The sequence below is a fragment of the Odontesthes bonariensis genome, chromosome 8 (assembly GCF_027942865.1).
Source record: "Odontesthes bonariensis isolate fOdoBon6 chromosome 8, fOdoBon6.hap1, whole genome shotgun sequence".
In the NCBI taxonomy this organism is placed as follows: Eukaryota; Metazoa; Chordata; class Actinopteri; order Atheriniformes; family Atherinopsidae; genus Odontesthes; species Odontesthes bonariensis.
This window is the reverse complement of record NC_134513.1, coordinates 22518687-22546314: the sequence shown is the minus strand read 5'-3', so window position 1 is coordinate 22546314 and position 27628 is coordinate 22518687. Positions and strand designations below refer to the sequence as shown.

Sequence of the window (27628 nt, the reverse complement as noted above, 5' to 3'; positions counted from 1 at the left end):
ACAAACTAGTGGAAGCAGAAGAATCCATGACTGAGGTGGAGGTGGAGATGTTACAGGAAAGCTGTGGGTCAGAGGAGGGTGGGATGTCTCTTTGGCTGGGAACAGGATGGGAGGATGGTGAGCTTGTTCCTGAACTGAACCTGTTGAAGAATGTGTTCAGCTCATTTGCTCTGTCCAGACTTCCATCCATCCGATCCTCCCTCTGCTTGAGGCCTGTGATCAAGTTTCACGCTTTAGACTTCTCTCTTATTTCAGGGAGAAATTCCATTTTGTGATTTGCCGATGGGTTGCCAAATCAAGACAGCTGTACCAGAGCTATAGTTCTGAGCTGTACAAGCGTACAGTAACATGCCAGTGATTCGTTTATAGTATAGGCCATTAGAATTTCTGTGCGACGAAGTTGATCATTTCTCAGCGTGAGAAATGGCATGTGTGGCGTGTGAGCGTGTGAACTTGTTGAAATGCGTGTCTCACGCTCATTGGTGAGACTTGAGAGCCCTGATAAAGTATTTTTATGAGCCCTGGATAGTAGCATTTTTGAACAGGGAAACATAACATCCTGTATTAATGTTAAGACCTTTATTTTATAAGCAAGGCAGGAAGTGGTTCTGTGGTTGACCTGGAAGTGAAGGTGAGGATTAAAGGTTAAAGGAGCCAGCCAATGTTGAACGCCACGTGTGGTTCTTTTGTTTTCTTCAGTAAATAAAGTCAAGACGACCCTCTGTTACATTTTCAACTTTTTTATTAAATCATCTATAAAATACATGGCTTACATCATCTTATATACATTTTAAAGGAGCATTTTTACTTTTTATAATATTAAGGGGCTTTGGTAAAGGAAAGAAAATCTTTATGAAATACAAAAAATCTGGGTTTTACATTCATATATTTACATTTATGTATGAAATATTTTCTGAATAATACTATGTTATTGACCAGAAAGCAAACTCGTGTGTTGGTGTGTGTTCCTGCAGATCTTTCAGTCAAACCTGCAGCTGATTGTAAGATAAGAAAGCTGGGAAAGCCTTGGCAAAATAAAAGAACGTTCATTTTTAAACAAATTTTACTAAGTGGACTCAAGAAAAAAGTTTTAGTGTATTTCTAAAATATACCCTGTATGTCACAGCCTGTGGGTTTTTGCTTCCATTTGTCATACTTGGTCATTTTGATTTCAGGAATCTGGGTTAGTTCCGTTTGGCTCATGCTGGATCTCTGTTTCGTGTCCTTTTGTCTTCTTCCATTTATTCAGTTATACTCTTGTTTTCTGCTCAGCCTGTAAAACTGGCTTAAGTTAGCCAAAGACCACCACCTGTCCTGTGTTAATCATCAGCCTCCTCAATATGAATGCTCTCAGTTTCCTTTTTTCATAGCCAGAGCCTCATTGTTGTTGTTCCCTTCTTGTGAGTTTGTTGTCAGTTTTGTGTTCCAGCTCTGCTCGATGTCTAGTTTTGTCTGAAGTTTTCATTTTTGGGGATTTCCTGTTTTGCATTAAAAGTACGCATTTGTCATACTGTCCCGTGATTTAGTACAACAAATAGATCTTTCGAGAGTATAAATCATGTTATTATGTACTGTAAGAGTACCTCTGGTGTGAGAGCAGTAAACTTTAAGGTAACTGCTAGTTATGTTTAGGTTTTATTTTGTACTGTAGCTATACATACTGTGAGCTACACCACAGCTGACTGCTTATACCTCATTATATAGTCATATACTGTATACATAGACAGCTGGTATTGCCCTTGAGTATAATCCAGGGTTTTATACCTAAAGCTATGCCATAAATCCACTATCAGTGGACTACACATATGAATTCACAGACCGACTTGGAATTATTAGGAAGTTTATTTCTAAGAGTTCTGTGTTGAAGCAGTGCTGCACACTTAGAAGACGGTACATTGGGTTTAATTCATTTTCATTTTCAATTCATTTTTATTTATATAGCGCCAAATACAACAAATGTCATCTCAAGGCACTTAGATAATAAAGTCCAATTCAAGCCAATTGGAATTCAATTAATTGTAATCATAATTATTCATAAAATAATCCAATTCGTTCATATAGAGCCAATTCAAAAACAATTTCCTAGCTAAGGAAACCAACAGATTGCACTGAAAACTTTTTGTTTTTCGGTCCAATGTCCCGTCCTGAGCGTGCCTGAGGCGACTGTGGAGAGAAACGACTCCCTTTTAACAGGAAGAAACCTCTGGCAGAACCAGACTCAGGAAGGGTGGCCATCCGCCTCCACCAGCTGGGGTTTGAGAAGACAGAGAGAGGGGGGGGGGGCACTGTAACACCATTCAAAGGATATCTGTTGGAACAGGGAAACACGAGTTAATGACCACAATAATGTCACATATACATAAAGAGAGTAAAGTGAGGAAAGGTGTGACAGATGAGGCCCCCCAGCAGTCTGGGCCTATAGCAGCTTAACTATGGGATGTTTCAGGATCACCTGAGCCATTCCTAACTATAAGCTTTATAAAAAAGGAAAGTTTTAAGCCTGGTCTTAAAAGGGGAAAGGGTGTCTGCTTCCCGGACATTTACTGGCAGCTTATTCCACAAGAGAGGGGCCTGATAACTGAAGGCTCTGCCTCCCATTCTACTTTTAGAAACTCTGGGAACCTCAAGTAAACCTGCAGTTTGGGAACGAAGTGCTCTGTTAGGAAAATATCTTACAATGAGATCTTTAAGATATGATGGAGCTCGGTCATTAAGAGCTTTATATGTTAGGAGAAGAATCTTAAATTCTATTCTGAATTTAACAGGGAGCCAATGAAGAGAAGCTAAAACTGGAGAAATATGATCTCTCCTGTTAGTTCTCATCAGAACTCTGGCTGCAGCATTTTGGATCAGCTGGAGGCTTTTCAGAGATTATGTGGGACAGCCCAATAATAAAGAATTACAGTAGTCCAATCTTGAAGTAACAAATGCATGGACTAGTTTTTCTGCATCACTCTGAGACAAGATGTTCCTGATTTTAACAATATTACGAAGATGAAAGAAGGCAGTCCTAGAAACCTGTTTTATATGCGAGTCAAATGATAAGTTCTGGTCAAAAATAACTCCAAGGTTCCTCACTGTAGAACTAGAAGCAAAGGAAATACCATCTAGAGTAACTATATAGCTAGACAATTTCTCCCTGAAACGCTCAGGTCCAAAGATAAGGACTTCAGTTTTGTCTGAATTTAGAAGCAGACAGTTCTGAGTCATCCAGGTCTTTATGTCTTTAAGACATGCTTGTAGTCTGACCAACCTATTGGGTTCATCTGGTTTTATGGATACCTCCTTGAACAGTCTGGTTGGGATTGGGTCTAAAACACAAGTTGATGGTTTAGAAGAGACTATTGCTGTTGTTAGTTCAGAGAGATCAACTGGACAGAAGCCGTCTAAATACAAATCAGGTTCTAAAGATACTTCTAAAGCTGCTGTACTTGATGATACATCACTGAAAATAGTGGGAAGGACTCCATCAATCTTCTCTCTGATAGAAACAATTTTATTGATAAAAAAGCTCATGAAATCATCACTGCTGAGAGTTAAAGGAATAACTGGCTCAGCAGAGCTCGGACTCTTAGTCAGACTGGCTACAGTGCTGAAAAGAAACCTGGGATTGTTCTTATTCTCTTCTATCAATGATGAATAATAAGCAGTTCTAGCTTTACGAAGGGCTTTCTTATACGTTATTAAACTATCTTTCCAGACTAACTGAGACTCTTCTAAATTAGAGGAACGCCACTGTCTCTCCAGCTTTCTTGCAGTCTGCTTTAAAGCACGCAGCTGTGAATTATACCAAGGAGCCAACCTCTTCTGACTGATTACCTTCCTTTTCAGAGGTGCAACATTGCCCAGTGCTGTAAGCATTGAAACTATAGTGCTGTCAACAAGAGAGTCAAGTGTTGCTGGAGTAAAGTTTAGGTAGTCGTCTTCTGTCATATCTGCACATGGCAGTGAAGAAAAGGATGATGGAATTAACTCTTTAAATCTGGTTACAGCATCCTCTGATAGACACCTTCTATACGTAAATTTCTTCTCAGAAACTGTATAGTCAAGTAATGTAAACTCAAAGGTTATCAGAAAATGGTCAGATAAGACAGGGTTATGAGGGAACATTGTTAACTGTTCACTCTCAATGCCATAAGTCAGCACAAGATCAAGGGTGTGATTAAGGCAGTGAGTCGGTCTGTGAACACTCTGAGAAAATCCAATAGAGTCTAATATAGAATTAAAGTTCATATTTAGGCTGTCATTTTCAACATCTACATGATTATCAAAGTCACCCACTACAATGACTTTATCTGTACTCAGCACTAACTGGGATAAAAACTCTGAGAATTCAGACAGAAACTCAGAATAAGGGCCAGGTGGACGATACACAACAACAAACACAAGAGGTTTCTGGGATTTCCACTTTGCGTGGGAAAAACTGAGAATCAGAGATTCAAAAGAGCTCAAACTAATCTTGGGTCTGGGACTGATTAGTAAGGCCTATTTCAGACCAGGGCGGCAAAGCGTGGCGGAACGGAAGCGATTTTCACCGGCGGAGGTGAAAATACATGGAAACAGATCTGTCCTTGCACACCGACGCGGCGGTAGTCGGGCGGTAGCGGCGCGGAGACGCCTCCGTCTCGCGCTGCTTTTGGAAAATAGAACTCAAGCGGACTTTGGACGGCAGCGGCCGCCGGCGGCCGGCGGTGTCCCGTTGAAATGAATGGGGAATGCAGACAGGGCTGGAGCAGAACTACCGCGGCCGCGGACTGTCCGGTGTGAAAAGCCAAGTTGAACACACCGCCTGATAACCGGCGTAAGACTGCCGTCGTTTCGCTGCCGTCGTTTCGCTGCCGCCACGCCACGCTCTGGTCTGAAATCGGCCTAACCCTGATCTGAAGATAGCTGCCACTCCTCCTCCTCTGCCTGTGGTTCCAGGAACCTGAACATTTAAACAGTCAGAGGGAGTTGCTTCATTAATGCTAACATGATCCTCCTGCTGCAGCCAGGTTTCTGTAAGACAAAATATATCAATATGATGATCACAAATCAACTCATTCACTAACAGAGACTTGGAAAGGAGAGATCTGATATTCAGCAAACCACATTTAATATTTTGATGTTTTTGTTCAGTTAAAGTTTTTGTTTTAATTTCTTTTTGCACAAGAGGATTTGCTCCTTTTGTGTTAATTGATTGGGTGGGTAGCAGCAGGTGGGAAGCTGCAGAGAAGTGTGTAAGACTACAACTCTGCATCCTGGTCTGAGCCCTGGGTTGTCATGTTTTAGGGTGGCAAATAAATTCATCCATATTTCTAGAAATGAGAGCCGCTCCTTCCAAAGTGGGATGGATGCCGTCTCTCCTCATCAGACCAGGTTTTCTCCAGAAAGATTGCCAATTATCTATGTAGCCCACGTTGTTTGCTGGACACCATCTAGACAACCAGCGATTGTAGGACGACATGCGGCTAAACATGTCATCACTGGTCAGATTTTTTACTCTGAGCTGGATTTTATCCAACATATTAGAAATGTAACAAATAGAATGAAATAGAAATGTAAGACAGGATTTTATCATCTTAAAAATATTGCCAGAGTTCACCCATTTCTCTCTCTTGCCAGCACGGAGGTGCTGATGCATGCTTTTATTTCTAGTAGAATAGATTATTGCAATGCCCTGCTCTCTGGTCTTCCCAAAAAAAAGTATTTCTTACCGACAATTACTACAGAATCAGCTGCACGTGTGCTGACGAAGACCAGAGGGTGGGAACACATGACACCAGGTTTAAAACCGCTGCATTGGCTCCCTGTCCGTTTGATTTGAAGGTTCTTTCAGTTGTTTATAAATGTCTTAATGGTCTTGTTTTTCTGATCTGCTTTTAAATTATTGGCCCTCGCGGACCCTGAAGTCCTCTGGTACCAGCCTTTTAGTTGTTCCTAAAGTTGGAACAAAAACTTATGGTGAGACGTCGTTCCATTATTATGGACCTGCCAGAGAACCTCAGGGCTGCAGAGACTGTCGTTTTTAAAAAGAGGCTCAATACCTACCTTTTTTAGTTTAGCTGACAGCTGAATTTTATTTCATTTATTAATTTGGGTTTAGTTTACTTTCATCCATTATTTTAAACAGGGCTGGGCGAGTCAACTTGTTATTATCGCATTAACTCATTAGACACCGAGAGGTGGATGTGTCGATCACATTGTACCTCAAATAAAATTATATCCAAGACTTGTGGAAAGAAGTAGAATGATTTAAAAGTGAATAAAGCTGTAAGCAGCAGGAGGAAACAGAGACGTCTGCACTCTTCAGAAGCAGGAAGTAAAAACCATTGCAGGCGCCTACATCTTCATCACCATTTAAAAAGTTCTGGCATAATATTTTACTTTCAGATGACTCCACGAGCCAAACTAATACAGAGACAGCTGTACACAGTTTTAGCTTCAACAGTCACTGCTCCTCCCCATGTGGAGAAAAGGCATTGCAGCTCAATTCCTTGATTAAGGACATTACTACTTTGTTATGGCTGGGGGTGGTGTTACTTGGCTGAAAACTGGATAGGACCCTGCTGGCAACTGGCTGTAAAGAGCCATCATTTTGAGGTGCTGCATCTATAAGAATATGCAGCTCCAAATAGTTCCCTCCAAATTAAATCCATTTCCAAACATCAAGATGTTTCTCCCTGGTTCCCTTCGACAGCCACCCTTCCATCGAGACGAATAAATAAATTATTTGGAGCCAAAGAATTGGTTTCAGCAGCACACATTGTACAATACCACCGTTTTATTTAAAAAGAGGTTCAGGCTGGCAAGTTAGACAGCTTCATGACAGCCGCCTTAGACGGCAGCTTCTGTCGGATTGGCGGCCGCAACCGCCACTGCTGCGGCAGGTTCTGTCGGATTGGCGGCCGCAACCGCCACTGCTGCGGCAGGTTCTGTCGGATTGGCGGCCGCAACCGCCACTGCTGCGGCAGGTTCTGTCGGATTGGCGGCCGCAACCGCTGCGGCAGGTTCTGTCGGATTGGCGGCCGCAACCGCTGCGGCAGGTTCTGTCGGATTGGCGGCCGCAACCGCTGCGGCAGGTTCTGTCGGATTGGCGGCCGCAACCGCTGCGGCAGGTTCTGTCGGATTGGCGGCCGCAACCGCTGCGGCTGCGGCAGCTTCCTCCGTCGGATTGGCGGCGACAGCCAGAAAAACATTCACTTCTCTTTTAGCCTTCAGATTTACTTGTGAGATGTCAGCTTGCTTATATTTCATGTTGCCAATGGATGCAGCAGTTTTAACTTCTTTGCTTTCCATTAAGACTGCAAAGAAGTTCAAAAGTGGATTAAGAAATATAGACAAGTTAGCCATAAACAGAAAATGCAAATACTTCAGACCTGCCCCAATATATGGCATTAAACTCAGTTTAGTTACTTTCCTTGCAGTGTGACAAAGCTTTAAAGGGCTTTACCATATCCTGACACGTACTATACAACTATGCAGAAGTCAAGTAAACAGCTGCAGATTGAAACGGGTCACTGTTCAGACAGAAGTCTTCTGAAAACCATTTTCCAGTCGATGCTCAAACGCAGTTTATAAAGTTTCACCACCCAAGGAAGACTCAAACTCATTTTGCATACCTTCTTTTGAGTTCTTCCCAAACATGGAATCCATTGGCTGGACAAGTTCAAGGGGTTTCCTTGAAGACAAGTCTATGACACAAAAGGCATTGAGTTACTATGAAAACCTACAGCTTTAAAACATTTCTTACAGCTGTCCTTACCGCTTTGCTTTTTCTGAACCTCACTGGCAGCTCCATGATTCATCCCAACTATTGGCCAACATGATCCTATGGAGAGAGCATATTTTGCAAAAATGCTAATCGTGAGACAGAACAACAGACACAATCCAGTTTTAGGACTTAACACCAAAAACAGCAGACAAAATGCAAAACCTTTGGCCAGCCAAGCCGTCAGCACAGAAATCAGCAGCACTCCAACAGCTCCCATTGTTCCAGTCAGCAAACAACATCCCAACCCACCTGTGAGGTTTAAATCAGCTCCTCATGGAGGTGACAGAGCTGTTGCTCATCAGGTATAATTAGATTTAGAAGATTCAGGGCTCATTCAGATAATAGTGAATTAAAAATACCAAAAGTGGATTTAAATAGTAGTATTGAGGATTTTAATCTTTATATATATATAATGCTATTGTAGAAGTGGCTAGTCAAACTATAAGGATAAAAGGTGGGAAAAAGAAAAGGAAGTTGGTACCATGGTGGACAATAGAATGTACTGCAGCTATTGAAGAAACAAAATAAAGCCTTTAAAGTATTAAAAAGAAATCATAGCCCTCAGAATTTGATTGAATACAAAAAATTGCAAGTGAAGGTAAGAAGAACTGTTAAAAGTGATTAAAAGAATGAAAGGAATTAAAAGAGTGAATGGATGTCCAATATTAAATAATGGAGAAACAACAGCAGTGAAAAATAAAGATAAGGCAGAGATGTTGAGAAAAGTGTTTGTTAGAATTCATAGTTCTGAAATTATCAGTGTAGTAGGGCGAGAAAAGACAATTCTAGAAAATAAGGAGTTATTGGAGAAAATGGTCGAATCGAATGATTTATTGAATATGTCATTTACAATAATGGAATTGAATAGGGCAGTTTAAAAATATAAATTATCAGCTCCAGGAAAGATCAGATTTGTTATGGAATGATAAGTAATTTAAGTGAATTTTCTAAAAATATTTGATTGGAATTGTATAATAGAATTTGGGAGGAGGGAGAATTACCAAAAAGTTGGAAAGAAGCTGTGGTTATACCAATTAGAAAGCCAGGAAAAGATGAATCAAAACCAAAAATAAAAAATGATAGACCAAGAGCTTTAACATCCAATATATGTAAAATTATGGAGAGAATGATAAATGAAAGATTGTTATATTACATAGAAAGTAAAGGACTTATATCAAAGTATCAAAGTGGATTTAGGAGAGGGAGAAGTACAATGGATCCAGTAATATGTCTAGAGAATGAAATAAGAAAGGCTCAAGTAAATAAAGAGAGTGTTGTAGCAGTAATTTTTTATATTGAAAGAGCGTATGATATGATGTGGAGAGAAGGGTTATTAGTTCAAATTAAAAGAATGGGTATAAATGGTTGTATGTTTAAATGGATTAAAAAAAATTTAGAAGGAAGAAAAATACAAGTGAGAATAGGGAAGGAATATTCTGAGAATTTTAACATAGAAAGCACAGTAAGTCCATTATTATTTTCTGTGATATGTTTAAGGCCTCTCACCAGAAGAGCACCTAAAAGATTTCTGAGGAGTGTGGACATAAATCCCACCACATTTTACCTGGAAAGCAAGCCCTTTATAATTTGAGCTAATTTGCCTTCCACATTTGGGTATATACTGAAGAGATTGTAATAACCCCAACCCTAAATTTGACTTGTTCTTAGTGCAATTGCTTTTGTTTCGCCTAATTTTAAATCAAACAACCTCAAACATCCCTACATGAAACCACATTTAGATGATAATGATTCTATTTTTGTGAAAGGAGGATGAATTCATACCCTCTGTACACATAGCCTAGCTTTACATTAACCTGTTTTATTAATGTTTGCAGATGACTAAGACAGGGAAACCTGATGCTTACTGGAGGGACATCTGTGTAAAATATGCCCAGGGCCAATACCACTTCTCTACTGGCAAACGTCCAGGGGCCAAGAAGTGGAAAAGGGCCCTGGAGAAAATTGATGCTTGTCCCCTGCAGAACCACACAAAGGATCTGTTCGGGGGAAGCCTTCTGTGCTCCTGTGGGTTCCACAAGGTAGGTGAAATGATTTACTAAGTCCTGGTAAGCCACTGCAGCATGTGGATTTATTTATTGAACAATATATATCTGCACAATTCTGGAGAAAACTGTGAGTGTAGGATTCTGAGTTGCATGTAGTACAGCCTAGTCAGCCAAGGAGGAGGAAATAGTCCACCGCTACACAGCTCTCCATGCCATGGACAAGAAGCCTTCAAGGTACAAAATAGTAATTATTTTGTGCACCAGAATTAAACATACATTCCATGGGCTGAATGAAGAATATGGATGACTCTTTCACCATTTAGCTACACCCAGAAGGCTAGGAAGAAAGCGCGGGCATCAGGAGGACCGTGGAGAGCACCGAGGAAGCCGAGTGGCTCTGCTCCTGGACAGCAGGCGGCAGAGAGGTGCTTTCTATCATTTTGGTTCATTGCAAATCATTGATTAAGAGACAGCACATGTAATTAAGTGTAAATTACTTTATTGCAATCCCTACTGACATTGTCACTTGGTTCTTCGTGGCTTTACAACCTTGTTCACGGTCCAGATCATATCACACTTCTCTCCCACAGACTGTACATGACTCACGGCCAAGCAGCCCGGGACCCCGAAGTCCACAGGGTCAGTGAGTGTGTCTGCCTCAGACTAGTGATGTGTCGGTCTCGAACGATCCGGCTCTAAGAGCCGGCTCTTTGAAGTGAACGACAGGAACTGGCTCCACAATGGGAGCCGTTTTGGGATCCTATTTGGGAGCCGTTTTTTTTCCTTTCAGTATCTCGCTGTCTCGCTTGTGCTCTGCAAGTGCCACAGAGCCGACAGTTTTGTCCCCACGTCGTTTCTTTTGTCCCTCATACCTCGCTGTCTCTCCCCCCCCCCCCTCACTCTGCTCAGCTTCTGCCAGTGGTAGACGGAGAGTTTTTTTTCCTCGGTCTCCACTGCCCTCATGGAAGCGTGTGCTCCACACATCTGACTAATCACACGCAGCTTTCAATTAATAAGGTGACGGGGCTGCTTTTATACTTTTTCGTACTGTGGTGGGTATTTGTATTTAACACAGTGAGTTCTTCATCTCTAGTGGTTCAAAACTTGTGTTGTTCACATGTTTTTTATCCTTCATAGTTTTATACTTTAATTTAATAGCACTGAAAGTGATACTTGTATTATGGTGCCTTTTTGTTATGAAGCTGCTTTAATACTTTTTCGTACTGTGGTGAGTATTTGTAATACAGTGAGTTCTCCATCTCTAGGCCTAGTAGTTCAAAACTGGTGTTGTTCACATGGTCTCTTTTATCCTTCATAGTTTTATACTTTAATTTAATAGAACTGTATTTGATATTTGTATTGTGGCACCTTTTTTGTTATGAAGCTGCTTTGATACTTTTTCGTATTGTGGTGAGTGTTTGTATTTTATCTGTTTAATTTATTTTAAGTTATTTTTGTGGAAGTGGTGCTATTTTGTGATAATTTAATTGGTTATAATAAAACTTTTATTTATAAAGCACTGTTATGCAGCATTTTTACTCATCATAAGTGCTTAACAATGTCAATAATGAAACAAAATGTTATAAAATTAGGTTTAAGCTGTTAATAATTAATAATGTAAAAATATATATGGGGAGCCGTTTGGGAGCCGAAAGAGCCGGCTCTTCACAGTAAGAAGAGCCATTAGAGCCGCATCTCGAAAAAGAGCCGAAAATCCCATCAGAGGTGTGTAGCAGAGTGGCGCAGCGGAAGCGTGCTGGGCCCATAACCCAGAGGTCAATAGACCAAAACCATCCTCTGCTATGTATACATTTTCAAATCAAACTCGACATCTCTCATTAAAAAACCTGGAAAAGACGATGTAACACTCATAGCATCACAATTGACACTTGACCAACTCTGAAAACCTTTCAACACACTCTTAATTAAAACTCGTTTGGTGTGCTCACGAGTGTTCTCCAAAGTCCACTTTTCTGATATAAGTAAAAAAAAAGAATTATTTTGTCAAAAGACTGAAATCTTTCACTTTTGTTAAATGGATTAGAGGATCGTTTACCCGATCTCTTTAAGTTGTGTTTTTTATTTTGAATAGTCACGTGGATAAGGCACTGGCCTCCTAAAGCTGGGCATACACTGTGCAATTTTTGGCCCGATGTCGACAAGACTTTCACTCGTGCGACTATTTTGGAGATCGGACCAAGTTTTGGCTCAATCGTGCGTCTCGCATCGTGTAGTATACATGGGGTAACAACAAACGATTAAGCCCTCCCGACCACCTCCCGATCGTTCGGATGAAAATCAAACTTGTTTGAAATCCTGGTCGCCGCTCGTGAGGCTCTCGCACAGTTGAAGCAGTTGCACGCGGCGATTGACCCCATCCTGTCACACTACGCAGAGCCAAGCAGAAGGTCCAGCAAATAGGTGTTCTTTTGCTGGGGACTGGCCGAGTGCTCCTGCTCAGTCGTTTCCAGTTGTTGCTTGGCTCTTTTGATATAAATTATCAGAGCCTGAATTTGTACTTGTACCTTCAAAGCATCCTCGGGTGACAGGAACTTCATCCTACGAAAGCGGGGGTCAAGGGCAGCAGCAATGATGGCCACATTTTGTCCATTCTCTTTGAAGCAGACTCAGACTCCCACCTTGCTTTCATCTCTTGGTCTGCAGCAATCTGAAGCAGACCCGTATGTGGTTTTCTTTGTAGACTTATGGAGACCCTTCAGCAGTGGAGGTAAAACAGATATTGTGACATAGGACTCTCCACTGAGAAAAACAGTGGCCTGTTCGAAAGGCTTGAGGACCTGCTCCAGTTCCTCTAGTAAGATCCACTGATCATTCCTCAAATCCATGTATTGCTTCCCACGCTGTGTAACGTCTGGGTCAGAAAGTGTTGCGACCACCGGCCACCGTTGTTCCAAAAGGCGACTCACCATGTAGCATGAGCTGTTCCATCTTACAGACACATCCTGGAGCAGGGTATGCTCAGCTGTACCCCACTGTTTTTGTTTCTGTTTCAGCTTGCTGCTAGCCGGCTCACTTTTCTTGAAATGCTTCACAAGAGACCATGCAGCCCCGAGTGTCCTGTCGATCATGGGGTTGTTCTTCAAGGCATGATTTACCACCAACTGAAGCGTATGGCCGGCACAACGATGTGATGCTACCCCATGTTTCTCCTCTAGGATGCGAAGAGCTGCAACAACATTTGCTGCGTTATCATGTACAATCGCCAGTACATCATCTCAAAGGGAGAAATCAAATTTATCTGCCACCATCTCAACCCAAGAGGCAATATTTTCAGCAGTGTGGCGCTCCTCAAGTGGCATTGTAGTTAAGCTAAACGAGGTCAGCTCCTAATTTCATTAATGAAATGACAGGTGACACCTAAATATGCCTCAGTGGCCAGACTGGTCCAAGCATCAGTTGTTAGGGATAGTTTGGAAATGCTTTTTTTCTAGTTCACTTTTCACTTTGTCCATGGTAACCATATACTTCTTCTCCATTAAGTCAGGAAGTGGCGCCTGGATGGAAGGGTGTATCCTGAGTGGAAAGTGTTTATCATTTCACGGAAGCCTTCCCCTTCAACAATCGCAAGGGGCCTCATGTCCTTCACAATCATAGAGACGATCCTGTTTGTGTACACACTAGCCTCCTGGGGTGTGCAAGGTGCCTGGTTCTTTTTATGAAAAAGGTCCGCCACACTGCTTTCCTTACTCCTGTAATGGCAAAAAACATAAAGTACATGAATATTCACAGCAGCAAATCAAAAATATAGCATCGTCCACATCATTGCTGTTATTATGATACATTTAGCTAACAGTAGGCTATACTACAGCCATCTCAGAGGCTCAACTTAAAAAATTATTTATGTAATTTAAATTGTCAACTTGTAATGCGTGTTTACTACTTGGATCTGGTTGCTACTAGATCGTGGAATTTCGACAGTCAACAGGTAGACTAGAACTACATAATGGCAGAGTATAAAATCCACCGTCCGGTGTTAGCAAATAGATAACACAGAAGAAACATGTCGGGACTGGTAGCGCTAACAGCTTTAAACTAGGCAAACATGGGACCTGTTCTAGTCGTAATTAAAAGACGTAAATTTTACGCCGGGAATATAACTGGACAACAACTCAACAGTCTAACGTAGCATTTATTCAGAGAGGATCTTGAAATTAACAGAACTTACGGTGTTTTGCTGCCATCCTGACGAGCTCCAGGGTGCTTTCGTTTTAAGTGTTCGTGCATCGCTGATGTACTGCTGTGGTACGCCAAATTAAATTTGCATAGTCTGCAAACAACCACATTGTTAGCAGCATTAAGGGTGAAAAATTCCCAGACTTTGGAAGACCGTGTGCGTGATTTTTTAGCTATATGCTCTTCAGTGCTCCAACTACTGCTTGCCGCCGCCATCGTTATGAATTCTTCTTCTTCCGTTTTAAACTAAGGCGTCTACACCGATTGGCGACTCTGGTGCATATTTACTGCCACCACTGGACTGGAGTGAGAGTTCATCTAGTAGGTCGTTTGGAACGGGGACTTCAACCAAAAAAAAAAAAAATTAGCGACGCATAAAACGCAAATTATTCATGTCGACGAATTTATGACGTCGAATAAGTCAAATACGTCGACTATTTGACCCAGCTCTAGTGCCAAAGCATGCTGAGCTGTTTGATGAGAGATATTACAATTGTATTGTAACTGGTAATCTTGCTGTATAGAACCTCCTACTTTTCGGTTCAAGTTTGACATAGATTTAGTCAGCAGTCAAATGTTCACTCAAGTCTCATCACGCAAAAATACAGAACTCTTGCATCTACCGCCATGAGGGGGCAGCTCGAAGCCACGCTCACTGCCAACAAAAGACAGGCAGAGTGTCTGTGGCGCAATTGTTTAGCGTGTGTGGCTGTTAACCGAAAGGTTGGTGGTTCAAGCCCACCCAGCGACAGTTTTTATACCAAAAAATCCACTGGCCAGCAACCAGTTGTATGTTTGATAGCAAATCAAAAGATTCACGGGGTAACTTGTCCCACTGAACCCACAAGTTATCCTTTAAGTCATTTGGATGACATGCTTGCAAAATTCAAAAAGGCTGAGAGACCAAATGAGGGCAGTTGGGAAAAAATTTGACATTAAATCTCTTTCTTTAAAGCTGCAGTCGGCAGGTTTTCAAAATTAAGAGTCTAAAGTCGGAAAATTCGAACTGATACAACTTTCAGGTCCCTCCCCCAACCTCTAACAAGCTCCGAATCGCCCCCCAAACCCCTCCCCCTCTGTGGACGAGGTTGTGCACGTAAGTTCACACCAGTGTGAGCGCACACAAGCTGTGTGCAGACTCACGCTCAGCAGCGTGTGCACAAGCTGTGATTGACAGGTAGGATTCCTCCACCCTAACTTGATTGGTTAAAAACAGTCGGGAGCGCTCGTTTTTTGCAAGCATGATTACAGGCTTCAGAGGGAGGTACAGATTTTTTCCTAAACAGACTATTTAATATTCTACTTCCAGAATCCCATGACAGTTCAAGCTAATATGACTAAAAAAAGTTGCAGACCGCAGCTTTAACAAGTCAGAGCAGGAAGTTATTGACTACTTGTTGTGTGCTACTTTACTTGTTACCTACACAGCAGATATCAACCTTATGACAAACATAAATAAATCGAACACATACTCTAATGAAGGGATGAGAGGTGGTAGTGATCTATGCCACGCCCACAGACAGCTACAGCACGTCTCTGTGGCGCAATAGGCCAGCGTGTTCGGCTGTTAACCGAAAGGTTGGTGGTTCAAGCCCACCCAGGGACGAGTGTGTGCACCAACAAATCTACCAGTCAGAAACCAGTTGTAGGTTTGGTAGCAAATCGATATCTGTAATGGGTAACTTGTCCCACTGAATCCACAAGTTATCCTTTAAGTCATTTGGTTGACAAGAGTTAAGGTGCCAAAGCATGCTGAGCTGTTTGATGAGAGACATTACAATTGTATTGTAACTGGTAATCTTGCTGTATAGCACCTCCTACTTTTCGGTTCAAGTTTGACATAGATCAGCAGCAGTTCACTCGAGTCTCATCACATAAAAATACAGAACGCTTGCATCTACCGCCATGAGGGGGCAGTCAAGCTCGAAGCCACGCCCACTGCCAACAAAAGCCAGGCAGAGTCTCTGTGGAGCAATAGGTTAGCGCGTTCGGCTGTTAACCGAAAGGTTGGTGGGTCAAGCCCACCCAGGTGTGTTCTGACACATGCGTATTACGTGAGTTAAAGCAAACATTCTGCCGCCAAAACGCTCTCCTTACGTATTATACACGCTCCTTGGCAAAATATTTCTCCAAGGGTGACCTGTTAACTGCAGTGTAATGCATGACTCAACCTGGAGGCTCCTCTGTCTTTTGTCAAAATTGCACATGCAAAGTGAAAAAACAACCTTTTTGTCATATTGCTATGAAAGTCACACACAAACAAGAAAAAATTCAAAAAGGCTGAGAGACCAAATGAGGGCACTTGGGAAACAATTTGACATTAAATCTCTTTCTTTAACAAGTCCGACCAGGAAGTCATTGACTACTTGTTGTGTGCTACTTTACTTGTTACCTACACAGCAGATATCAACCTTATGAAAAACATAAATAAATCGAACACATACTCTAATGAAGGGATGAGAGGTGGTAATGATCGAGGCCACGCCCACAGACAACTACAGCAAGTCCCTGTGGTGCAATCGGCCAGCGCGTTCGGCTGTTAACCGAAAGGTTGGTGGTTTGAGCCCACCCAGGGACGAGTGTGTGTACCAACAAATCTACCGGTCAGCAACCAGTTGTAGGTTTGGTAGCAAATCGATAGCTGTAATGGTTAACTTGTCCCACTGAACTCACAAGTTATCCTTTAAGTCATTTGGTTGACAAGAGTTAAGGTGCCAAAGCATGCTGAGCTGTTTGATGAGAGATATTACAATTGTATTGTAACTGGTAATCTTGCTGTATAGCACCTCCTACTTTTCGGTTCAAGTTTGACATAGATCAGCAGCAGTTCACTCGAGTCTCATCACGCAAAAATACAGAACGCTTGCATCTACCGCCATGAGGGGGCAGTCAAGCTCGAAGCCACGCCCACTGCCAACAAAAGCCAGGCAGAGTCTCTGTGGCGGAATCGGCCAGCGTGTTCGGCTGTTAACCGAAAGGTTGGTGGGTCAAGCCCACCCAGGTGTGTTCTGACACATGCGTATTACGTGAGTTAAAGCAAACATTCTGCCGCCAAAACGCTCTCCTTACGCATTATACACGCTCCTTGGCAAAATATTTCTCCAAGGGTGACCTGTTAAGTGCAGTGTAATGCATGACTCAACCTGGAGGCTCCTCTGTCTTTTGTCAAAATTGCACATGCAAAGTGAAAAAACAACCTTTTTGTCATATTGCTATGAAAGTCACACACAAACAAGAAAAAATTCAAAAAGGCTGAGAGACCAAATGAGGGCACTTGGGAAAAAATTTGACATTAAATCTCTTTCTTTAACAAGTCCGACCAGGAAGTCATTGACTACTTGTTGTGTGCTACTTTACTTGTTACCTACACAGCAGATATCAACCTTATGACAAACATAAATAAATGGAACACATACTCTAATGAAGGGATGAGAGGTCGTAATGATCGAGGCCACGCCCACAGACAACTACAGCAAGTCTCTGTGGCGCAATCGGCCAGCGCGTTAGGCTGTCAACCGAAAGGTTGGTGGTTTGAGCCCACCCAGGGACGAGTGTGTGTACCAACAAATCTACCGGTCAGCAACCAGTTGTAGGTTTGGTAGCAAATCAAATAGCTGTAATGGGTGACTTGTCCCGCTGAACTCACAAGTTATCCTTTAAGTCATTTGGTTGACAAGAGTTAAGGTGCCAAAGCATGCTGAGCTGTTTGATGAGAGATATTACAATTGTATTGTAACTGGTAATCTTGCTGTATAGCACCTCCTACTTTTCGGTTCAAGTTTGACATAGATCAGCAGCAGTTCACTCGAGTCTCATCACGCAAAAATACAGAACGCTTGCATCTACCGCCATGAGGGGACAGTCAAGCTCGAAGCCACGCCCACTGCCAACAAAAGCCAGGCAGAGTCTCTGTGGCGCAATTGGTTAGCGCGTTCGGCTGTTAACCGAAAGGTTGGTGGTTCGAGCCCACCCAGGGACGAGTGTGTGTACCAACAAATCTACCAGTCAGCAACCAGTTGTAGGTTTGGTAGCAAATCGATAGCTGTAATGGTTAACTTGTCCCTCTGAACCCACAAGTTATCCTTTAAGTCATTTGGTTGACAAGAGTTAAGGTGCCAAAGCATTCTGAGCTTTTTGATGAGAGACATTACAATTGTATTGTAACTGGTAATCTTGCTGTATAGCACCTCCTACTTTTCGGTTCAAGTTTGACATAGATCAGCAGCAGTTCACTCGAGTCTCATCACGTAAAAATACAGAACGCTTGCATCTACTGCCATGAGGGGGCAGTCAAGCTCGAAGCCACGCCCACTGCCAACAAAAGCCAGGCAGAGTCTCTGTGGCGCAATAGGTTAAAGCGTTCGGCTGTTAACTGAAAGGTTGGTGGGTCAAACCCACCCAGGGACGTTCTGACTTATGTGTATTACGTGAGTTAAAGTAAACATTCTGCTGCCAAAACGCTCTCCTTACGCATTATACACGCTCCTTGGCAAAATATTTCTCCATGGATGACCTGTTAAGTGCAGTGTAATGCATGACTCAACCTGGAGGCTCCTCTGTCTTTTGTCAAAATTGCACAAGCAAAGTGAAAAAACAACCTTTTTGTCATATTGCTATGAAAGTCACACACAAACAAGAAAAAATTCAAAAAGGCTGAGAGACCAAATGAGGGCACTTGGGAAACAATTTGACATTAAATCTCTTTCTTTAACAAGTCAGACCAGGAAGTTATTGACTACTTGTTGTGTGCTACTTTACTTGTTACCTACACAGCAGATATCAACCTTATGAAAAACATAAATAAATCGAACACATACTCTAATGAAGGGATGAGAGGCGGTAATGATCGAGGCCACGCCCACAGACAGCTACAGCAAGTCTCTGTGGTGCAATCGGCCAGCGCGTTCGGCTGTTAACCGAAAGGTTGGTGGTTCGAACCCACCCAGGGACGAGTGTGTATACCAACAAATCCACTGGTCAACAACCAGGGGGGTATTCCTCAAAAGTAGCTAAAGAAAGCCAGGCTATAGCCAGAAATTGTCGCTTGAACTAGCACAATCTCCCAATTAAGCCTCAAGTTGCTCCACAAAGACATTTCAGCTGCATCTCAGCGAGGCTAATCCAAGCAAGGCTTACACAGCCTAGCTAAGTGTGAGTGCACGAGGAACGTAAGAAGCCCTGACGAGTGGATGGTGGAAAAATGGAGATGGCAGAAAAGGAGAGCAAGACAACAGCTCTAAATTTTTCGGCAGCTGAACAAGTAATACTGATGGAGCTGTATGAGGATTTTAAAAGTGTCATCACCAGAAATGGTAATACAGCTGCGATCAAAAAAGCGAAGAAACGGCATGACTAACAACTGCAGACAGACTAAACGCCTAAGTTCTGAAAGTTTCAATTGTTAGACATTTATTTTACTGTACTCATGTATTTATGCTCTCCTCTTTGTGTTATAATGTGTTTACATAAAGCATGCTGAATTATCTCTGGATGAGATGTACAACACAAATATACTGGCCCTGCTCACTTTATTAATAACTCAATAATCGACACGCATCATCATACTTTCTGACTATATTATCGTGAATGTGTGACCCACATATTATTTTTTCACTGTTACATCTCAACAGGAGCTATCTTAACAGCCAAAAGCATACCTGGCAGCAGGTGAAGGTAAAGTACAGCAACATATTTCAGAGTGGTAAGTAGCCTTTGAAGAAATGTGTTTGTCCAATAAAGAGAGCAGCAAACTATATATGGAACACAAGAAACTGAAAATAAAAGAGATCAAGAAACTGGAGAGGGATGTTAGTATAAATTCAGATAAAGGAGAATTTCGTGTTGTGAACTGTATTTAATTCTGTTTTCTCTCCACAGCTTGAGAAACATGTAATAATAATTAAACAATTCAACACAACTTGAACTCAAACTTGTCATTATTGTACGGTTCATGCAAAGTGTTAGAAATGTGTTTTTTACATTTATATTCACAGTGGGGTGCCATGAGCTAAACGTGTGGAAAGTTATAAATCATCTCTGTCCATTTAGCCTTCTTACACTTGCTCTGACTTAAACTGCTACTGTGTCAATGCTAAATTATGAAAAGAAGTTCTAACTCAAAGGTCACAACAATAAGGATCAAAGGAAATATGTGTCCCTGTATAGGTCCCTCACTGTGTCAGGAGAAACTGAGCCCTTTCAGGCACTAGAACCTGCAGGGACTCAGACTTCAGCCTGAAAAGTTGTCCACAAGACAAAATGTATAAAATATGAAGTATACTATAAAATTTAAGATGGCTCTGTCAGAAGTCAGCTATGGTGCCTGAGAACTTTAAGCAATGAACCTGTATTTAATTTGGACAAAGGTCATTTCTATCCGTGCCCTTGTTTTAGCATGTGCATGTGCATGTGCATGTGCATGTGCATGTGCATGTGCATGTGCATGTGCATGTGCATGTGCATGTGCATGTGCATGTGCATGTGCATGTGCACATGCCCTTGTTCCTGGATCAGGATATGGCGTGAGGAGGTACGGCCAACAGATGTTTGATCCAGCACTTAAAGTCAAAGTTCAGTTCTGTTACCACCATCACAGCGTCCTCAGTGGTGCCTCTTTGAATGATCACAAACCTCCTGAAATGCACAATATGAGTAAAAAACATTCAAACTTGTGCAAGAGCATTACTTTGACCTTTCTTTGGGCTCATGTCATTTCTGTATTCCCCGTTTGCTCAAGTATGATCATTCACTTTAAAACAAATGAAGGAAAATCTGAATAACAACCCATGGCCTCTGGCCCTCTCTTACTTTCATTACTCATCCAGTGACATCACTCCCTGGCCAATCAGTGGCCTGCAGTCTGTAGACGTCACATTTTCGGCTGGACTCAACTCGAATCCCTGCCGTGTAGGTGCTAAAAATGTAGCTGCTACCAGCTGTTACTATCTCATGAAAAACCCTAAAACCTGAGTCGAATATAGTCAAGTGGAGTAGCGTTTTGCATTTTGGTTCACGTTTCTCATATTTTACACAGTCAGGGAAGTAATGGCGTCAGGATGGCCGAGCGGTCTAAGGCGCCAGACTCAAGGCTTCATTCCTTCCTTGGGACAGGGACTTCTGGTCTCCAAAAGGAGGCGTGGGTTCAAATCCCACACCTGACACTAATTTATTGCTTAAATCTTACTTTCTTATTAGAAGACCTTGAAGAAAGCCATGTCAGGCCATGGTGAAAAAAGGGAATTTATCTCTGAAGACGGGCCTTCAGTTCCTCCCATTAACATACACAATTCTGATGTGCGATGAGGCAGTTCTCCTGCTACATTAAGCTCTTTTCCACTCGTACTTACTCACAACCACCTCAATGTGGGTGGGGTCGTTATAGCAAGGAGGTCCAAAAGTCCTGTGATGTCACTTTTATTGGACAAAACATGACACAACAATTTAGGACATCAAGGTGAAGGTATACATGCTACTTGGTCTGTGTCTTTGCGTCTAGTAATCCACCTCGTTGATGATCACAGAATACATCAAATCCAACTGTTGCTGTTGCCGGGTTCTTGTTAAGGAGTGGCTTTCATGACTCATCCAGTGACATCACTCCCTGGCCAATAAGTTGCCTGCAGTCTGTAAATGTCACATTTTTGGCTGGACTCAACTCGACCCCGACCGAGTAGGTGCTAAAAATGTTCCACCTTGTGCCAGGTGGTATTACCTCTTGGAAAACCCTAACAGCTGAGTGGGATCCAGTCGAGTGGAGTTCTATGCGATCAAATAAGGGTCAGAAAGATTTTGTACTTGTACAATGATGTGTAATAAAGTTTTGAAGTTTTAAAAATATTTTGTGTCTATGTAAAAACATTTTGTGCATGTGTAACAAAGTTTTGAAGTTGTAATTTTTTTTTTGCATCTGTAACAAAGTTTTGAAATTGTAAAAACATTTTGTGTATGTGTAAAACTAAATCCGACAGACACACAAATTCCCCACCTTCAAGTACGACCCTGAAGTTACAAGTTTAAAAAACTCAAGTTACGAGTACGAATTTTGATCCTGTTTTGACGCCTGTGTGAAGTTGGCACCCCTTATATTGAAAATATGAATAAAAGCGTTTTGGTTCGTTTGTGCATCGTTTGTGCACGATTGTGCAGGCAAAATCAGCGTTTGTGCACAAACCGTCTTTAAGATATTTAACTTTTAAATGGTTGGTGACCTTAGGTCACTCAGCACCCCATTAACATCCAAATGACTCGAAAATGGTTGGAATCGTTTGTGCATCGTTTGTGCAGGCAAAATTAATGTTTTTGCACAAATAGTTTATAACTGCTGTGTATGTTATTTTTGTTTGTTTAAATATTTTATTCATGTGGTTTATTTTTGTATAGAGTTATTTGTGTTGTGTACTGGGTGGGATCCAACGTTAGCCACCTGTTGCGCAGGGGACGCAATTTACAGAAGGAAGAAAACGAAAGATTTAAGAAGTTCACGCTAAGTTATAAGTTCACACTAAGTTATAAGGTATAAGGTATAAGCCAAGTATTTTCCATATTTGATTTTTGGAAGATATTTTTTGGTTAAATAAGAAGACTCATTCCCCCTGATTTATGTGCAGCCAGCGAGATATGTGTGTGTTTCATTTCTCGTCGAGCTGTTTGGTTTTAACGTGTCAATTTTGTATTTAATGATTATGTGTTTATTTGTATTATTGTATAATACAAACTTAGACTTAGAAAGGAAAATATGCTGACACAGACAGATTACCACCTGCCTCAAACTGCAATACATCGGTAACGTTATGAGTAAGCACATTCTTTTTAAATTAACATTGATTATATCATCTCGTCTTGTTGGAAGAAGGCTTCTGTTCAGTCACGTTCCATGTTCGACGAGATTCAGAACTTGTTGCAGCCAAAACCGGAACCAAACTTCTTTTTTTTAGGCCTGACCTTTTAGCAGGTCACCTTGAGTTCATCTCATGGCATGGTCAGTGAATTACTTATTTTATCTAGGTATGTATGTATTGTTGTTGAATCATTTATTTGATGTGAACAGAAATTATCAGACTGTAACTAAAACTGTAAATAAGTTTGGTTTAAACAAGCCAGACTAGAACATGAAACGTTTTGTCTGGCAGTGCAACGTTCAGAAAACTGCAGGCTGTGGGTGGCTCCAAACCAGTCAAACTGCCTCTGCAGCAACAGTGATTCAAACGTGGGGGGTAACTTGTGAGTGGAAGACGGGTTTGTTGTCCTTTTGTGACGGACCTCCAAAGCAAAAACATTTTCCTCAGTCAGGGCGGTTGAACCAAATCAATCTTTGGTGTAGATGACAACATGCGGTAGGATGACAGACTTTTCTGTGGCAATTGTGACCCGTTTGGCCAGGTCATTATATTCCTCCCATTTACATGAGGATCGCCGACAGAGGGCCACATAATACCCAATTGCTTTTTTGCTTGACCCCGGCCGAAAAGCAACAATGCCCCTGAGCGTGAACTGCTCCTGCTGTAGCATGATGTTCACTGGAAATTGATTGAGCATGAAGTGATGATTTGTTCCCAACTCCACAAACAGGGCCTCTCCTGTACCATAAGTGTGTGTAACCACACCATCACACCTTGGCACTTCGGATGAGGAGTCAGCTGCATCAACTGGCTGATGGCACTCTGCGGGGTGGACATGGAGCCCATCTTCAGTTGCTGCCTGGAGATCTTTTTTTCCCCTTCTGCCCAAAGTTTTGACATTCACAGGGACAAGAGGCAAGCTCCTTGATTCATGCTATGGACAGTTTGGAGAAGTGCAGTGAGAGGTGAAGGTCAGTGTGTCAACATTCTTCATTGTGTCTGTCACTATTCGTGCAACATTGCATGCTGCATTAATTTGGTGTGCCCCAGATTTCAATGATTCATGAGAAAACATCTGCTCCAAGATCAGTGCCCTCTGCCTGTATGTGGTGCTGTTAATGCCACTGGTCACAATGGATTTAACCAGATCCAGTACAGGTTGATTGATCCCTTGCACATATGTGCTGAATCTTTCACTGTCGCAGTAGGCGCAGCAGAGGCACTGGCAAAAGGAGTCGAACGCACAGGTGTTCACAACTGAAAGCTGTGCCTTTCCAGTTTTAATTGTGTGGTTGGCTAAGTAGTTGCCATTTCTCAAAAGCCCAATTTGTGTTTTCTTTTGTCTTGTAGTCATATGTTGCCATTCAGGACATGGTGTTAGGTATGATGTTCTTTTTCTAGGTGGGGCAACCAGACCTCTCCAATTCTCCACTGGTTCCTGCTCTTCCGTCTCCTCTGAGTCCTCATTCGACAGCTCTGTCTTGATGTTGGCGGCGGACAACTTCATTTGACCTTCGATGTGATCCAGATGGCGTCGCACAAAGCGGTCCACACAGAGAGGCAAGCTGTCATGCTTGAAGAGGCCTTTCTTCACGTTTTTAAATTCCGCCTCAACATTGGCTGAACTTGTTATGTGGACACTTTTAAAGTGTGGAACCATGACTGCAGTCCACAGTGGCAGATACGCTGCCATTCGGATCAGGTGTGGAACAAGGTCTGGGAGAAAGTGCAAGTTGTCCCGGTCACCATCGCTCGACGCCAAACGCCAACTCTCCTCGCATATTTCCAGTGCCCACATTTGAGATTTAGTTTGGCACTCCTTCATCTGACCCATGTCCTCATCCTCTACATTTGCCATTGGATCCTCAATCCCCTTCTCTTCAGCTGATGAACCTTTGGCAATGAGGTTTTTGATGGACAGCTTGCAGGTCTCTGAACTGACAGGCATACCTTGACCACCCATGCCCTCAGATTCACTCAATGCCACAACTGTGATTGAACTGATCAGCTGTCTGGCCTCATCAAGAGAGGTGACCTGGATGAGCTGGCCCATAGCCCTTAAATAGAAGTCCCTCACGCGGTTACCCTTTTTGCGGAGGCACTCCCATCGACTGATCAATTTTATACAGTGGGCAACATCCACTCTGATGTAGCAGGGGGGTAGTGTGTTGGAATCTTTTCCCTGCAGCACTCCAAAGCACTGGTTGATGTAGGACTTCAGATCAGGGCAGGTGGTGAATGCTTTGACAAGTCCTCCCAACAACGCAAGAGAGAAGTCGCTCACTGCTTCTCATGGCACGGCTGCACCACTTCTTTGCCAGTCAGTTAACCAATTTGCAATTGCACCAATGTCATGGCGTTCTGAGAGCATCTGTACAATTGGAATGTGCACACCTGGTGAGGAGAGGACACCTTGATATAAAAAGATATGCCCAGAAGGCCCTGTTTCTCTCTGAAGTTTTCTGACAACTGTGCTTTTGCATCAAAACTGACAGTAGACCCTCTAGTCTTGGACATTGTCTTGTAGACCTGCAGCTGAGAGGGGGTGTGATAATGGCAGAAAAACTTGTCAAGGCCAATGTCAAATATGCTACCATTGTAAGGCACACTGTACTTCATGGTCTGGAGAGAGATTACTGGATGGGCATGGCCAAGCTCCTTAAGTCCCGTTTCTTGTTTGGCTTTCCTCAACACAGTAAGGCTTGGGAGGTGGCTAGGTTCTGGGTCACTCAAATCCATAATTTCATTGGCAGCTGCAGTACGCCAGACATGTGACACTTTTCTGCCTTCCCACAGTTCCTCTGACACCTGCTTTCTGTATGTGCCTAATAACTTCCTCTTCTTTCTCTTGAGGTGGTGATGCGCAATCTTCTTTATTTCACAGTGTAACACCATAGGTGTACTGTCTGTTGGCAAGCTCTGACTGTAAATGCTTATTTGCGCGTTACAGTCTGTGCAAACTCCAATTACATCAAGGCACTTCAGGTTGCCATTTGGATATATCTTTCCCCTTTTAAAAGCAATTGTGCAAGGACATTTACTGGCCTCCCAGATTTTCATATTTATAGAATGTGTCCAAACTCATCGCTTCAACACTTGGTGTTCTCTCTTTTTTGAGGGCTGACATGTGTCGTTGTACATCACTTCTTCCACCCAGTCATCCTTCCTCTCCTGATTTGTAATTTCTAGCTCAATGTTAATTTCATTTTCATTTTTGTTTCCACTTCGATCTGTGTGTTTATTTTCCTCACAGCTGTCCACAGATTCGGGCTCCAAATCACTATCATTGTCAGAATGTATCCCTAGTATTTTCCAGCTGTCATGTCTATCTAATTTTACAATTGTGTAGAGAGTTTTCAGTTTTGCTGTCCCCCTTAGCTGCTCACTGAGTTCAGCCCACACTGTGTCTGTGAGACCAGCAATTTTCTTCTCATTTAAGATTCTGTCTCGGGCCGTGGTGATGACCTGTATGACTTCATCCCTGTCATACCGGGATGACTTTGGCATCTGGTGTAAATGAAAGTAGAGTGTCATTGCTTGAGTGTACCAACTCAATGCCAAAAAGGTTGGGACACTTGCTAAATTCTGAGTAAAAGCAAAACGCATGAATGCAATTTTATTTCAGACAACATACCAGCTGTTAAAATCAAGATATTTATAGTTTTCAGAGGTGTCAAGTAACAAAGTACAAAGTACTGTACTTAAGTAAAGATTTGGGTAATTTGTACTTAACTGGAGTAATTATTATTATATCCCCAAAACGCGGAGCGTCGGGGATGTAACGGTTTTGCGTGCGCCGCCGTGTCCGCCGCGTTAGGTCTTTCATGTTAACGTGATAACTTTTGAACGGATGGATGGATTTGTCCCAGATTCGGTGTGTTAATGCTCTAGGGTAGGTTCATGAACTGATTAGATTTTGGAGGCCAACACTTTCAAGATGGCCGAATTTTTGTACAGTATTACTGTATAATGTTGTTGATTCAGAGAAAAATAGTATGATAATAATAATAACAATATGTAATAATAATAGGCCTAATAATAATAATAATATCTTTCCAAACCATACATTCTATGAGTCACATATCTGATCCATAAGTTACGCTATTGTCCTCAATGGCATTTTTTCCCGTTTTATTACTTTTACTTTACTTTTAAAGTAGCTTGGAAACTGTATACTTTTTTACTTTTACTTGAGTAAAAAGCTTCAGTAGATACCTCTACTTGTAAATAAGTATTTTCAAACCCAAGTATCTATACTTCTACTTAAGTAGTAAATGTGAATACTTTTGACACCTCTGATTGTTTAGAGGAAAATACGTATATTTTCATTTGATACATGTAACAAATCGCATGTGTTTCATGTCTTGGACTCTGATCTTTCACTAAGTTAGTGAAACCCTTCATTCACTGTGTTCTGTAAGTGTTCTCTTGTGTTTCTGTAGTTATACTGTTCTCAATATGATGTCGGTCCACATTTGCAGCTATTACAGCTTACTAAAATAAAATAAAACTCCTTGTAATCCCTTTATTTCCCTGTAATTTTGGTTTTAACACCGATATGTGTCTTTCACACAAATCTTTGCACAAAATTATATTTACATCTTAGGGCTAAGTGTCCCAAACGTTTAGGAATTGGATTTGTAGTTGTCTTTAAATCAATCATCAATATGTAGAGATATTAGGCATTTAAGATAACAGTATCTAACAGTGTATAGATATAAATTAGTTACCTTGGCCAGATGGCTGGTGCTGCAGAAATGGTTTTTGTATTTAAAGATGAACTGAAACGAATGTTCATCTATCATTCAAATGAAATTTTTGTCTTTTTCTAAAACCAT

The 27628-nt window shown here is 41.9% G+C and overlaps 6 non-coding genes across 6 annotated transcripts; all 6 read left to right on the top strand.

Moving 5' to 3' along the window:
* Window positions 1-15485: 15485 nt before the first annotated feature.
* trnan-guu (transfer RNA asparagine (anticodon GUU)) lies at window positions 15486-15559 on the top strand. Its single transcript has one exon. It is a non-coding gene; the product is annotated as a tRNA-Asn (tRNA).
* Window positions 15560-16457: 898 nt separating this feature from the next.
* Window positions 16458-16531, top strand: trnan-guu (transfer RNA asparagine (anticodon GUU)). Its single transcript has one exon. It is a non-coding gene; the product is annotated as a tRNA-Asn (tRNA).
* Window positions 16532-17429: 898 nt separating this feature from the next.
* On the top strand, window positions 17430-17503 carry trnad-guc (transfer RNA aspartic acid (anticodon GUC)). Its single transcript has one exon. It is a non-coding gene; the product is annotated as a tRNA-Asp (tRNA).
* Window positions 17504-17858: 355 nt separating this feature from the next.
* On the top strand, window positions 17859-17932 carry trnan-guu (transfer RNA asparagine (anticodon GUU)). Its single transcript has one exon. It is a non-coding gene; the product is annotated as a tRNA-Asn (tRNA).
* An 898-nt stretch (window positions 17933-18830) lies between these two features.
* trnan-guu (transfer RNA asparagine (anticodon GUU)) lies at window positions 18831-18904 on the top strand. The gene has a single exon. It is a non-coding gene; the product is annotated as a tRNA-Asn (tRNA).
* A 2098-nt stretch (window positions 18905-21002) lies between these two features.
* On the top strand, window positions 21003-21113 carry trnal-caa (transfer RNA leucine (anticodon CAA)). The gene is made up of 2 exons: window positions 21003-21040; window positions 21068-21113. It is a non-coding gene; the product is annotated as a tRNA-Leu (tRNA).
* Window positions 21114-27628: the final 6515 nt, after the last annotated feature.